At 33.7% G+C, this 14,126-nt stretch overlaps 1 protein-coding gene across 1 annotated transcript in view; it reads left to right on the forward strand.

Moving 5' to 3' along the window:
- Sema5c (Semaphorin 5c) overlaps positions 1-14,126 on the forward strand; it is a 47,287-nt gene that overhangs the window by 1,607 nt on the left and 31,554 nt on the right. The gene's annotated exons all lie outside the window — the stretch shown is intronic.

A 14,126-nucleotide genomic window follows, 5' to 3' on the forward strand; every position in this document is an offset into this window, starting at 1 on the left:
CATGTTCAATAATTTCTTTAGATCGGTTTTGTTTGATTAGAAACTGTTCGTTAAATTTTCAGGAATATATATTATTAAAAGAAAAAAGGCATATACATATATTTCCATAATATACAATTATCATTACAGTTAGGATCTCTCACTTTATCCATCCTGTTAAATGGAAAGCTAAGGCTGCATAGTTTTAACAGCTCATCTTATCTATCCAATTAACATTTTGACTCTCTCATATTTCATATTTTGGAAAAGCGACTACAATTGATTGCATTAATTTGATAACTCTCTTTTCAAATGTTATCCTGTCATTTTATAGACTCCAAATTTGTTATTGAACTGCGGCACGAGCATAAAAGTGGGTTATATTAATAAGCAAAAGGCGTTTGGCTTGGCATCATCTTTTTGCTTAAGCAGCTGGGCCAATCTTATGCTCTAGAGTTTCTCAGATTCGTGACTCGTTTGCGTGCTAGCCAACGCGAGTGGGTCGCTTGGAAACCTTTTTTTTTTTTGGCCATGCCAGACCAAGCCGGGCACTGGGTACCAAATATAATTGTTCGATTGATAAGTTAAGCCATTCAGTTGCTGGTCATGTTGCTCTAATTTATTTACGCCTTGAAGTTTCCGCCTCTTGCTCTACCCCAAAAGCAATGCAATAAAATATACACCGTAGCTGGGAAAGCTATGTATATCAAAGCACTCCGGTCACTCTCCGCCCACGCCAAACAATGCCAACCGACATTGCCCTCGACAGTTCCATAATTCTCCAACTTAATTGATTACAACAAAGTCCGAGTGCAAAGCTGTGGGTGGATGGTTTCTACATAACATGGTAGATAAAATATACAGATAGTTTAACAAAGTTTTTCTTTTGTTACGCCTACCTAATGTAAAATTACCTATAGATAAACCATAATTCCAGCATAAAATCTGCTATGATAAAGCTTGTATCTTTAGTGTTTTTCTTATCTTAGTTAACGTGGATTCCACTACATAATTTCTCCATAGCTGAGTACTTTTAAATGTACATATCTGTGTATATATGAGTATATATACTATATATATATATATATATATATATATATATATATACATATATATATATATATATATATATATACATTTATATATATATACATTATATATATACATTTTATTTTCGATAAAAGCTTCTGTTTTCAGGAAGTTGTATAAAATTTATGGAGGAAACTGATGATTCGAGTATAAGTGATTCACATTTGACATAGGAAAGATTATTTAAAAAAAAAAAAAAACTACAAACTCACAAATATGTTTTATTCATATTTTTAAATGTATAATATAATTAATTTGAAAGAATAGAACAAATCTAGGAAAGTTTAATAGAAATAAATTTCAGTTTTTCCAATAATCGAGAGTTTTCTTAAAATCCTACAGGCTTGATATGAATACCAAATATGAATATTTTATTATTATTTATAAATTTTTATACGTTTATTTATAAATCTAATTTTTATCAAAAAGATAAATTTTACCTAAGAGTTATAATTGTTAAAGAATCACACTCTCTTTTATTTCTACTTTTAAACACAGTCCTAACTACTGGCCACTGTGGCTCTAAAAATTCTTGAACGCAGATAAAAGAAAGTCCATTTACAGTGATTATTATGTGTCAAGTCTGTGCAAGATGCAGCAACGAGAGAAGCTTGTCGCTGTCCGCTGTTAGCTGTTAGTTGTTAGTTGTTAGATGGTAGACTATGTCTTGTAGAGTGGCATTGGATCGCAACGCCATCGCTTGTCACTAAATTGACCCATTTCAGAGCTTAAGGCGATGCCATACGAAAAATAATAAAGTAAAAAAAAAAATAGATACAGAAACCAGACTGACGACTCAGACAAAGCCTAGAATCTGCCTCTCTCCGCCTCCTCCCGCCACGAACCGCGAACCAGTTGCAAGTTGTGAGTGCATGTTGTACATGGTACATGCCCGAAACTGAAACTGTTGGCATTCCTTGGCCGTAAACTTTTGGCGGCCACTGTCGTCGGTCTGACCGTCTGTCCAGCTGTCCGGCTGTTGATCTGCTGCGTCTGACCATTACATTCTTATCTTAATATGCACATTTCTTTGTGCTTCTGGGTCTGGTCTGTTCCTCCCGGGGTCGCCACTGGAGCGAGCGAGATAGCTGCTTACGTGCTTGGCCCACAGATGAGCAATTGTCTCTGCCCCCCTGTCCCTCTCTTTCTCTCTCCCTCTGTTAAGCTGAGATGTGTGCTCATTAACAAGGCGAGTAACGGTACATACTGTTGGCGGTTATGTAATATATATGTATGTGTGCACATACTTACATATATAGTTTAGCATGGGCCTGCCACATGTAGTACCTAATAAATCAATGAGCCAGACGAGTCCAACTGGAGTTTCGGAGGCCTTCCGCACGTTCGTTTGCTAATGACATAAATTGTCCACTTCGCATATACACATAGACGTCGGGCAGTTATTGACGACTTAATTATGCTGATGAATGCATTTTCGCAAATGCTTTGCGCGGCGGCAGCCAATTGAAATGTGCAACAGTGCAACGAGCAGCTGAGTTATCTGACAGCGTTTAAATATGTATATGCAACTTAAACGATACGCAGAAATCAGACAACATCACAAAACTGGTTCACAGCGCAAGAACCAGCAGAAGAGCACGTACCACTCATAAAAATAAATTCTCCTCTTCTTCAATAATCAAATATACCCAGAAGTATGCTATATGCAATGTGCAAAATACATTTATGTGGAGGGAAAGAACATAATATTAATATTGTTTTAAGATTTACAAATGCGCATTGATGACTCTATATACCGTAGAAGCATAACTGAAAGTCATAAGCAAAATGTTGCTTCAACGTAAACTTATTAGTTCAGGTCATCTATACAGTAATGCAAATGAAACATAGACAAAATCACTTATTATCATTCCTAATGACAGCTTCAGTTCTTAATGAAAATAGTTCAAGCCTTGATCCTTAGTGAATTCATTGATCATTCATGTATGAGTGGAATTAGATAAAAAGCGAAACGAGTGCAATGCTATACTACAAAATTGTAGAGCATATAAAATAGTTACAGCTTCGGTTCACCATGAATAAGTACCTGAATCGAACTGGTTCACTCCATTTAAAACCTAGACCTTTGTTTACTACAGATCGGGGCTAGAAATCTATGGTTTCTGATTCCCCATTAATATTAAATTTGTCGAATGTTACCTTGATCATTATATATTCATATTTTATTCTCTCTCTCCCCCTTTAAAACTTTGAATACAAAGATTTGCAAGTCAATAAACTATATCTTATTCCACATACTTATTTATGAAAGACTAGTTTCTAAATTAATCCTCAACAATAATCCAATTATGTTAGCAAATGCCATAACCTACATTTGTTTAGAGTCGGTAAATCAACCTTCGAACGGAACCCATTAATAAGTATTATAAGTATTATTATGCCGTGGTTAATTTCTTGCCAAAAATAACCATAAACAAGCATATTTGTCTATATATAAGTATAAAGCACACATGATAATAAATCTCTTGTGATCCGCAAATACATTACACCAAATGAGATTAAAGCGCAAATGGAATCAACAATTTTTCCAACGAACGGGATGTACAGCTTAATTATGATTTTTTTTTTTTTTTGCACAGAAGAAACGTAAAAATAAAAGCTGTGAAAAGAGACTAATTAACATAAAACATGTTTTGCCTATGCCACACGACAAAGAGCTAAAAATTCAAAAGCCACGGCCACTCTCACTAAAAATAAAAACAATATTTGTGGAAAAAAATAAGCTGGCAAAAAAAAAAAAAAAAAAAACTTTTGGTTTGATTTAATGAGTCGAGGCGCATTTATCATAGTGTCAGTGATATAGCTTAAGTTGCTTGTTTTTGCCGTTGTTTATCTATGGATTAATGGATTTTGAAGTTGCGGAGTTGATTGAACTCGTGTTTTCATTGAATCTCTTCAGTAACGTCCAGATTGAACACGTAAATTCAAGCGCTGTAATTAAGTAGCGCATTTAAATTTGAATAAAATTAAACAACGATTTTTGGCTTAAATATTCATGTGATGGGCAGGTCCGGTTTTGACTTTGACTTTGAAAACCATTTTGACACGGATTTCGTTTCAGCCGGAAAGACCAGCGGCACGCGAGGGAGTGAACCAGTTGAACCAGTCGTGCTAACGGAACTATTATACAATTAAATTCACTGACTCAAATGAACATTGCGTATCTTTAAACATCTGAAATTATTTTCCCATTCATAAACTGTCTAACAAATTTCGACATACGAAATTTGTGTCAAATTTCTTGTATGAATTTTGTTTTGTGCTTTGTTTATTTTATTCGCAATGATTTTTTGTTTTCTACACTTTTGTCACACGCTTTTTCGATGTACTTAAACGTATTTATGTTGTTTTTTGTTTATTTATAGCATCCGTACCATTTTTGCCAATTTTCGATTACAGCTTAGGCATGTCCCCAAATTAGAGATTGCGCCCGGTTGTTTTCTTAATGATATTTTGCTTTCTTTGTAGTTATTCAATGTAAGCGTATATTTTGTTTTGGTTTTGGGAACGTGGGATAGTTTTCTATACCTGTATATAATCTTGATTTCTAATATTTATATATATAGATATTCAAATTCATAGTAGAGTGAATAAATCTTACTGGAAATCTAAAATTTGAATTTACTTATTTAACGAGGGTTATCCTTAAAGTCCGTATTTAATTATACTCTGTTTTCAGAGCATTTTCAATTTATCTCCAATGTCTTCAATACACGCCCCTTAGCTCTGAAGAAAATCAACTTTTCAGCAAAATAATAAAATACTTGACACAAATACGAGTATCTGAAGTGAGTGTAGTTCGTGTATCTATCGACATCTGAAAAGGTGTCAGTTGTGATTGCGCATTTGTGGCATGCAAATTGAAGAATTTCCAACGTGGGAAAACGAGTTCAACGTCGTGTTATTGCTATGGCTCTCACTGCTGCTGTTGTTGTTATTGTTGTTGTTGTTGTTGCTTGTATTGCGAACGCCCCAAAATCGAGTCAAGCTGAAAAGCGTTAAAAGTTTAAACAAACAACGTTGCAAGGAAAATCGCTCACGCGTTGCATTTTGTGGCGACATAAAAGACTACAAATAAAAAAGAAAAAGAAAACCAGAGCAAATACAAGTACCTGGCTGAGTGGGTACTCAGTCCGAGTACACGACTTCTACTCGTACTCGAATACATATTTGTACTCACAGATATCGATTACAAACAATTGCTCGTGTATCTGAAAGTTTTTTTTGTTGCGGTTTTTGGGGTCTGGGCAAATTGTTGCAATATTCACATTGATTGGCAATTTCCCGCATCGCCATTAGCTCAACGATTGCGCCCCTGCCCCGTGGGCTAATCTGCCTCGCAGTTGGCGCAGTTGGCTCACAGTTAATTGTGTACAATTATGCATTAATGAGTGCATCTGGCCAAGAGCACGAACTCAGGTTTGAGAATTCTTGCATGAAATGTTGTTGCATGCACGAGCAAACAAACAGATGGGCATCGGCTCTGCTGGATAGTGTGCATGTGTGTAAGAGTGAGAGAGAGGGAGGGAACGAAAACAGCAGCATCATAGAGATGGGCATAAATGATAGATTTTATACATGAATAGCAACTATTTGAAAATCGATAAATTTTCTAATTGCACGCCACGATTGCATGCTGAGATAATAATAATACTATCGTGTAAATAATGACGCACTCTGAGAGCCGTAAACTTAAATTCAAACAACTTTTTTCACTGTCTACAGCTCAGACTAACTTCGCCAGTTTGAACATAAATTTGAATTGTTTGCAGAATAAAATTTCATTATTCAATTGTTCTACGGTGGAAACAGAGCTTAATGGCCCATTCAAAAGGCAGCTTAATGGCAATTTGGAATTTATAGACCAAGCGCGCGCAAGCGACCTTCTAATTGCAACCCACACACACACACACTCACTCACTCATTCATATACACTCACACACAAACACATACGCTTAGCTTGACTTGAATACCCGGTGGCATTATTCGATAGACAATTTGCACGTTGGCGACAGCGATTTGCATCGGCAAATGCAAAGCATTATAAATCGTTGTAAGCCGTAAAGTGCATTATTCAATATATGCAATTTTGCCAATTAATTACAATTTTGATTAATTTACAAAGCAGCACGAAACGAATATTGATTCAAATGAACAAATATGCCTTTGTGTGTGGGATGTGTGGAGCACTTGACGTCAGAAATCTGACAGAAAGAGATATAAAATAAGCATTTAAGTGTTTTGCATTTTTAAATATAGGCTTTTCATGCACAATATACTTGTTTTCTTCAATTATAATATGCCAATATTTATTTTTTTTTATTTTTATATCCCTTCCTAGCTTTGTTGAGCTTAAGCCATATGTTCATATAATATCTGCTGATTTTGTAGGTATTCAGCAACGCCCCATAGGAAGTAGTTCAAGATAAACCATATCCATTGACCTTTAGTAACATTTGTTGTTTTACTGCTCTCAAGTTGAACCTGACTTTTCAAGCTTAGATCAACACGAAGCTTTTGTTATTTTGTGCCGCATTTAATTACCATAACGAAAATATATATGTATGTATTGCTATTATTCGTACATTCACAGAGCTGTATTTGTATAAGCGACCTTCAATTGCAAAATTTTGTGGTTGAAATGCAAATGTTAAGATCATATTCTTTAGGGAGACCTTAGCTTTTGGCGGTTTTGCCAAATTATTGGCAGCTATCAATATGAAGTCAAGGCAACGTGATTTGCTGATATTTTTCCTTATTTTATTTTGTCTGTTGTTGTGATAATAACAATAATAATGGTAATTACTGTAATTATAACAATTTTTAATTTTAATAACATATCAGATTTTGTGTATTTGGTTTATTGTTGTCTCCGTTTCGCATTAATAATTGACGTCAGCTGTAGCTGAGTTATTCATAAAGATCAACATGTTTTATTTACTAGATATTTATAGATCATTTTGTAGCGGATGAATTAAAATATATAACATAAAGAGTTAAAATTGTAATTAGATTTGTATTTTATTATTATTTCTTTTTTTGGAAATACATATTTGAAATTTTCTATCATATTTTTAATGGTAAATATTTTGTTTCGATTAACATGTAACATATAACAAAATTTATAGGGTATTTGACAACAGGTACAATAATATCCACTGCCGCAATATTTATTTTGATGCACAACATTTGTTATTCAATTATATATTTAGATGCTTGCATGCGAGCATATGTGAGAGTAAGTGAAGCCTACAGTTACATGGATAGGTTTACGGGTAAAGACAAAAACAACTAACTATCGGTTTAGTCAATTAATGTCAGCTTTGATTTCAATTAAGGCAGATAATACTCACGTCTCGCATTTTAGCCATAGCGATAGTTTTGCCTAATGTGCCTGCAATTACGTACATCGATTGGCATTTAATTAAAACAAATATTCACACACACACACACACATACACAAGCACGCATGATATGCGGTCAAAGCTTAGAGCGGAGCTGAGTGCTCAGTGTATACCATATTCGATATACGATAGGCGCTCGAGCTGACGTCGCTTATCTATTCGATAACGTGGATTTGACAGGTTTAGGTTTTAATTTTATTTTCAGCTGTCTGCTCGTTTATTTATACATGCGGCATTGTTTTTGTGTTAATCTGCAAAGATTTGCATTTGCTGTCTACGCAAATGATTTATTCGCATTGTTGTTGCTGTTGTTGTTGTCGCTGTCATCGTCATCAAATGGATTTTCATTTGCTTGCCATCCCCCGGGTTGTTGTTGTTTGTTGTTGTTTCATTAAAACGGCAGCTTATTTGCCTTTCAATCAAATTCGTACCCAGCCGAGCAAAAAGAGCTCTCAAGATCTACTCGATAACCAGTTACATATATAGAGAGACATATCTCTGTGAAGGTCTGCTGTCGGAAGTTAAAGTCTAGCCTAGAATTGCCCTTAAGTGGCAGCAAGCTGAATTTTTGTAAAATTCCCAACTGGTTTCTCGGTATCCAGTGTTAAATCTGAAGCAAAACTCTTTCGCACCTATATTAATCGGATTCAGCTATGTAGCATCACATCGCTCCTTGAATAACATTATTATTATGATGTATTTTCATGGGTTTTGACACAAAACAAGTTAGACAAATTATATATTTAATTGCTACATGGAAAGTGTGAAAAGTGTAAGAGCATCGAAACTGTTTGCTGTTGCTCTTGCTCAACTGGTATAAATAATAGAAATGTTGCCGAGCCTCGAAAGCCCAAAGATCAGCAGCAACGATTGGAGAAAACACCAGAGCCGCAGACAGAGTCCGAGCTCGAGTTAGAGCTGCTGCGGCTGCTGCTGTTGTCAAATGGCAAACATTTGCCAGAACATGAAGAGAAATCCGCAAAAGTGTTATCTATATATATGTATATATGTCTGTGTGTGTGTGTGTGTGTGTGTGCACAACAAACACCACATGTGGTCCACGGCTGAGGCGAAGAGTGGCTGTTGATCCATGGCAGCGGGCCGGCAACCAGGCAACCAGGCAGCCTAAAGCCTGCTTTAACTCAAGTGCTGTAATGTTAACCAGCCAGCGAGCAGATAAACTAATGCGTGTTATGACTTGAGCGGATTGGGCATTGGGTATCCCATTCAAGCATTTGGGCATTGCGCAAAACTAGAAAGCAGAGACCTGAACAAGAAAAGTTAAGCGGAGCTTACAGCACGTAAAGAACATCAATGTCAACAGTAAATAAATTGAATTAACAACAAAAATAGATATTTCTGGGCTCAGAATCAGATTATAATTGAGCTTGTGTAGTGGGATTGGGCCAGATTATTTTTTAATACTTACAGGATTAATCATATAATATAATAAGTAATATGTTACTTATTAATAAGTAATATACTTTATTTACTTATTAATAAGTAATATATTACATATTGTAAGTAATAATATATTACTTATTAATAAGCAATTCTTTTGTACAATATTAGTTTATTAAGCTTAACGTAGATCTACAATTGTTATCTAATTGTTAAGGACAGTTCAAAACGTACAACAAAAATTCTTAATTTAATATCTTAGTGTATTATTTATGCCAAAAAAGAAAAAGTATAAATGGGAAATTATATATATATTATAATATGTAAGAGAGTTTGTAGCTCTTAAAATAAATTATCCTTTAATTAAAAATGGAAATTTATAGCGTATATTAAGTCAGACTGTTGATTGTTGCTATTCTTACTATAAATATACGATTATATACCAATTTCATACATTAATATAGAATAGTTATAAACAAACAACTCGATACTTTTTGCTGCTGGAACCCGGATCTTCATTGCTCAGCTATTTAATACTTGTCTACCAAGAACTGCATCTAAATAATACTTTACCCATAGTTGCCTTATTTGAATTATGATACAACAGCTTGATTTACAGCGAGTTATTTATAAATCTTAATCATGTATCAAGTAATTTCTCTACACCTAGAGTATAAATCTCTAAGAAACTTGAGCTTTAGCAAGTTTCTTAGTTCTTAGCAGGGAAAACGGATTGCAGAACGCAGACGGCAGAAACAGGCCCAACAACTGTGAGCAGAGAAGAAGAAGAAGAAGCTGAGAAATATAGATATAGACATGTCGATAAGTTCAAGTTCTCTGCACAAGCAAAATGGAAGAGATGAAGTGGGGGGCAGTGAGCCTGCTGTTGAAAGGGGGACACTGAAGAGATTCATCAACAATGAGATTCTGTTTTGTTTCAGCGCACAGAGGCTGCTGCAATTGCTGCGAAAAGGGTTAAGCTGCGGGCAGCTGAAGCAAAAAGAAGAGTGTAAGAAAATAAATGAGACAAAAAAAAAAATAAAAAAAAGAAAAAACAATTATTTAACTAAAGACTGCAAGTCGACAGAGTTTTGGCCTGGAATACCCCTATGGATATAGCCTTGAGCTGACTTTGGCCCGTCTAATGAGTTATTTGCAGCAGTGAAACGAGCGACATGCAAAGCCAACAAGTGTCAACATTAATTTGAAGCAGTCCGCTGTTAATTTCCAATGCGAGTGTCACATAAATTTCTCATATGCTCACAAGCACATAACTCTATAGCCATATAGCCATATCTTGTATCTTGTATCTGTATCTTGTGTCTGTATCTGTTTGGCTGGCTCTGTTTTTTGTTTTTGTTTATTTTGTTTTTGTTTCAGTTTCTGTTTCAGTTTCTGCAAGCAGCGCATATTTTGCCACACCCTACGCTGAATTCTTTGCTCATTTGGTCTGTCAACTCTTATAAGCAAAATACTGTTGACGCCTGAAGATGATATGCAAACTAAAAAAAAAAAAAAAATTAAATAAAATAAAATAAACAAACTATAATTAACGAATATGTTATACTCTAACAAATAATAAATAAAACAAACTTGCACAAAATTTAATCCAATTATTATGATTTTTTTTTTTATATTTTTAATATAAAGATGATTTTTTTAAGTTTTTAGTTGATACAAGCACAATATTATTACATTTTCATATAATTAAAATATTTAATTTAAATTGTATACAGTAGTAAAAAAATTCCCATCCAATTATTATAGTTTTGCTAAAAAATGTTAAATGCGGCTGAACAATTTTTAAACTACTAACTAAACTTTTTTATTGTAACTTTTTTATAAAGATGATTTTTTTAAGTTTTTAGTTGATACAAGCACAATATTATTACATTTTCATATAATTAAAATATTTAATTTAAATTGTATACAGCAGTAAAAAAAATCCCATCCAATTATTATAGTTTTGCTAAAAAATGTTAAATGCGGCTGAACAATTTTTAAACTACTAACTAAACTTTTTTATTGTAAAACTGCTTAAATTATAAACATTAAGCCCCTTTTTTAAAACACTCTTAATACCCTCGGTTAGGGTATTTAAACATGCACAAGATGTAGCATAAAATTAAAATAATTTTGTGTTTTTCGCTTCGCTTCGGTTCGGTTCAGTTTTTGTGGTGTCATTTGTTGTCTCTTGGCTGAGTTCATGCGCAGCATGCAAAATTTTGTTGATTACTTTTTTGTTCAGTTTTGCTCTGAAATAAGAAAAGAAGCTACGTTATATGTCTTTGGCATAGTTAAATACTGTGATCTAGAATAACTATTTAAAAATATCCAACAGTTGAGCTTAAACTTAAATCAAGGCTTCCTATGCCATAATGAGTTAACTCAAGCTCACAAACTGAAGGCCTTAGTCACTATAGCATAACACTAGTCACGCATAATTAATTGGTATTTCAAATATATAAACTATGTTTAATGATATTATAATTAACATTCGTTTGCTCACGTTTAATTATGATAAAAAATATAAATCAAAAATATTTTAAATTGTAATTAGAATTTGGCAGACTCTTTTCCATTTAGTGGTTTAATTTTTTCTTGATTAATACTAATAATAATAATAAATATATTTTTTCTAAATAAAAATTACAAAATAATTGTTAATATATATTAAATTTATTAAATGTTCAATAATTTCAAAAATTACTTTATATATAATTTATGAAGGTATAATTCATATAATATAACAGTTTTCATTTTAAATGCTAAATAAAAATTGTATAATATTTTCAAATTAATATTCTAATTTCCTAAACATTATTTAATATTAATTTTTTAAACTATAATTATAGCTATTACTATATAAATAACTATAACTAAAAATAATACAATAAATTATTTCGGACTCCACATTTTTGTTTAATTAATTATTATAAAATATGCTAAAGTCACACAGTTTTGGGAATTACATTAACTATTTATATATGTATATACTTATTAAATAATTTAAAATATTTATAAATTTAAGATGCTTTTAGACAATATCTAATTACTAAAGCAGGACGCCAAAATCTTTAGAAAACAGTTTGCTCGATAGTTTATAACTGTCTTCCAGCAATCCCTAAAGTAATGCTATATATGTTAACATGCTCTTAGTCATATCTGAATGTCTCTATCACGAGCTTCTAAATTCTATTCCTTATATCAAGTGGCTGGCACTTTTTCTCCAATTTCTTAGTCATTTGAGCCAAGACGCCTGGCATTTTTCCTCTCGGCTTCTAGCGATATAGCCATCGGCTTTTTATCACCCCAATGTCCGTGTTCACTTACAATAAACAATAAATAAATGCCAGTCGTATTATTGTCGGGCAGACCTCTAAGATTCGTATATCTCATGGCTGCACCTGGTTCGCCGCTTGCCGCTTGCCGCTTGCCACTTGCCGCTTGCCCCTTGCCATATCCATATTCATGTGGACTTGCATTAAGCCTGGTCCCAATTTATGTGTTTGTGAGTGTTTGGCCGGGCGCTTAAGATACCATTTATAGGTTCAATGCTACGGTTAAGCTTAAAATTAATGCGACATCAGCTTTCAGTTGTCCCTTGGCCTGCAGACCCCCTCCGAACTCACCAATACTTCCCTTTTCCCTCTCTCTCTCACCCTCTGTCTTTCTCTTGATCCCATGTTGCTTGCTTTTGGATCTTAAATTCTGCTTAATGATTTTTTATGAATTTATTGCCGCAGCAGCCGGCGCACAATTTGCGCATGCGTTGCCCCCAATGAGGCTGAACCGACTCTGTGTGCGAGCGAGAGAGAGAGTGAGAGACAGGGGCATGCAGCCCACTCCAAAAGGAAACCTTAAGCAACGCTTGAAAAGCAGGCGCGAAAAGTTCGCCGCGCATCAAGGCAAAAAAAGTTGATTTCTGTGTTTGTGTGTGTGTGTGTTGTTGTTGTTGTGGCAGCCTTTTAAAATTTTAAGTGGTTGCGCGCTCTGGATGGGCATGCTGCATGCATATGGCACATGTTGCAACGCCTACTAAATCATCCAGCAGCATGCCACAATGTGTGTGTGTGCCTCCATCCGCAGTTGTTTGCACAAACAAAACAAGAAACATGAAGAACATTTCAAAATGTTGCCATACGCTGCATTTCCTGCTATATAGACACAAATATATATATGTATGTATATACAATTGTATGTATAGCGTATATTTTCGATCTATGCACAAGTTTCAATTATTGAATGAATGGAGCAGCTTTGTGTGCCACAAACAACTCCACTCAGAACTCAAGGCTGAGTCAACACACATGGATTTTAATAGCCAGAAGAACTTGCTGACACAGATCCCAGCACTGTAGTCGACTCGTCGGACTATATGCTATTATTATAAATATATTTAATTGTAAAATAATAATAAAGCGAACCCCTGGTTTCCATATTTTTATAACAACATTTTGCTTATGCTTCAATTTTATTTGTGTATATAAATAAATGGAAAATTTATCAATTTTTGTGGTATTTTATGGTTTAAGTTTTTAATATTATACTATTGAAATGGAATCAGTATAAATGGAGTTGAAGTATATATTTTAGCTATTTTATGGCTGAAAACTATACTCTTATAGCATTTAAATGGAATCAGCATAAATATAAGTAGGATTGTAATTGAATTACATATCCTTTATAAGTAAGTCGAAATATACTTATTTAGCTGTTTTATAGCTGAAAGCACCACGCTAATAAAATAGATAAATTCAAGTTTTTTATGGGTAAAAATTTTAGCCAGAAATATAAGTAAATAATAAATTTCATTTCAGTCATTCATTAAATTAATTAAAACTCTATTATAAACGAAATTTAAATTATTAATTTTGATTCATTTTAAATAATTTTTTTTGTGTTAACAAGAGTACAAATTTGTAGTAAATATGTATATGTTTTACTTATCTTAGTTTTACTTAATTATTAGTCTACACAAAAGCTGCCATTAAATTTGCTAGTACATCTGATTTTCAAGATCATAATATTTCAAGTGCTTATGTCACACAACGTGACCTTCCAAATTGCATGTATAAAATAGAGTGAAATTTACCCAAAATTAAAACAAAATTCGGCTTACTTTCGGCTGTCTCTTGCGCCCTTACAGAAAGTGTTAACAAAGGTCAAGACAAAGAAACATGTGTAAAGGCTCAGTGAAAAACACTAACCTAAAACCTTGGGGCTGCAATT

Source organism: Drosophila arizonae, chromosome 4, assembly GCF_054131065.1.
Source record: "Drosophila arizonae isolate 15081-1271.41 chromosome 4, UAZ_ARI_1.0, whole genome shotgun sequence".
In the NCBI taxonomy this organism is placed as follows: Eukaryota; Metazoa; Arthropoda; class Insecta; order Diptera; family Drosophilidae; genus Drosophila; species Drosophila arizonae.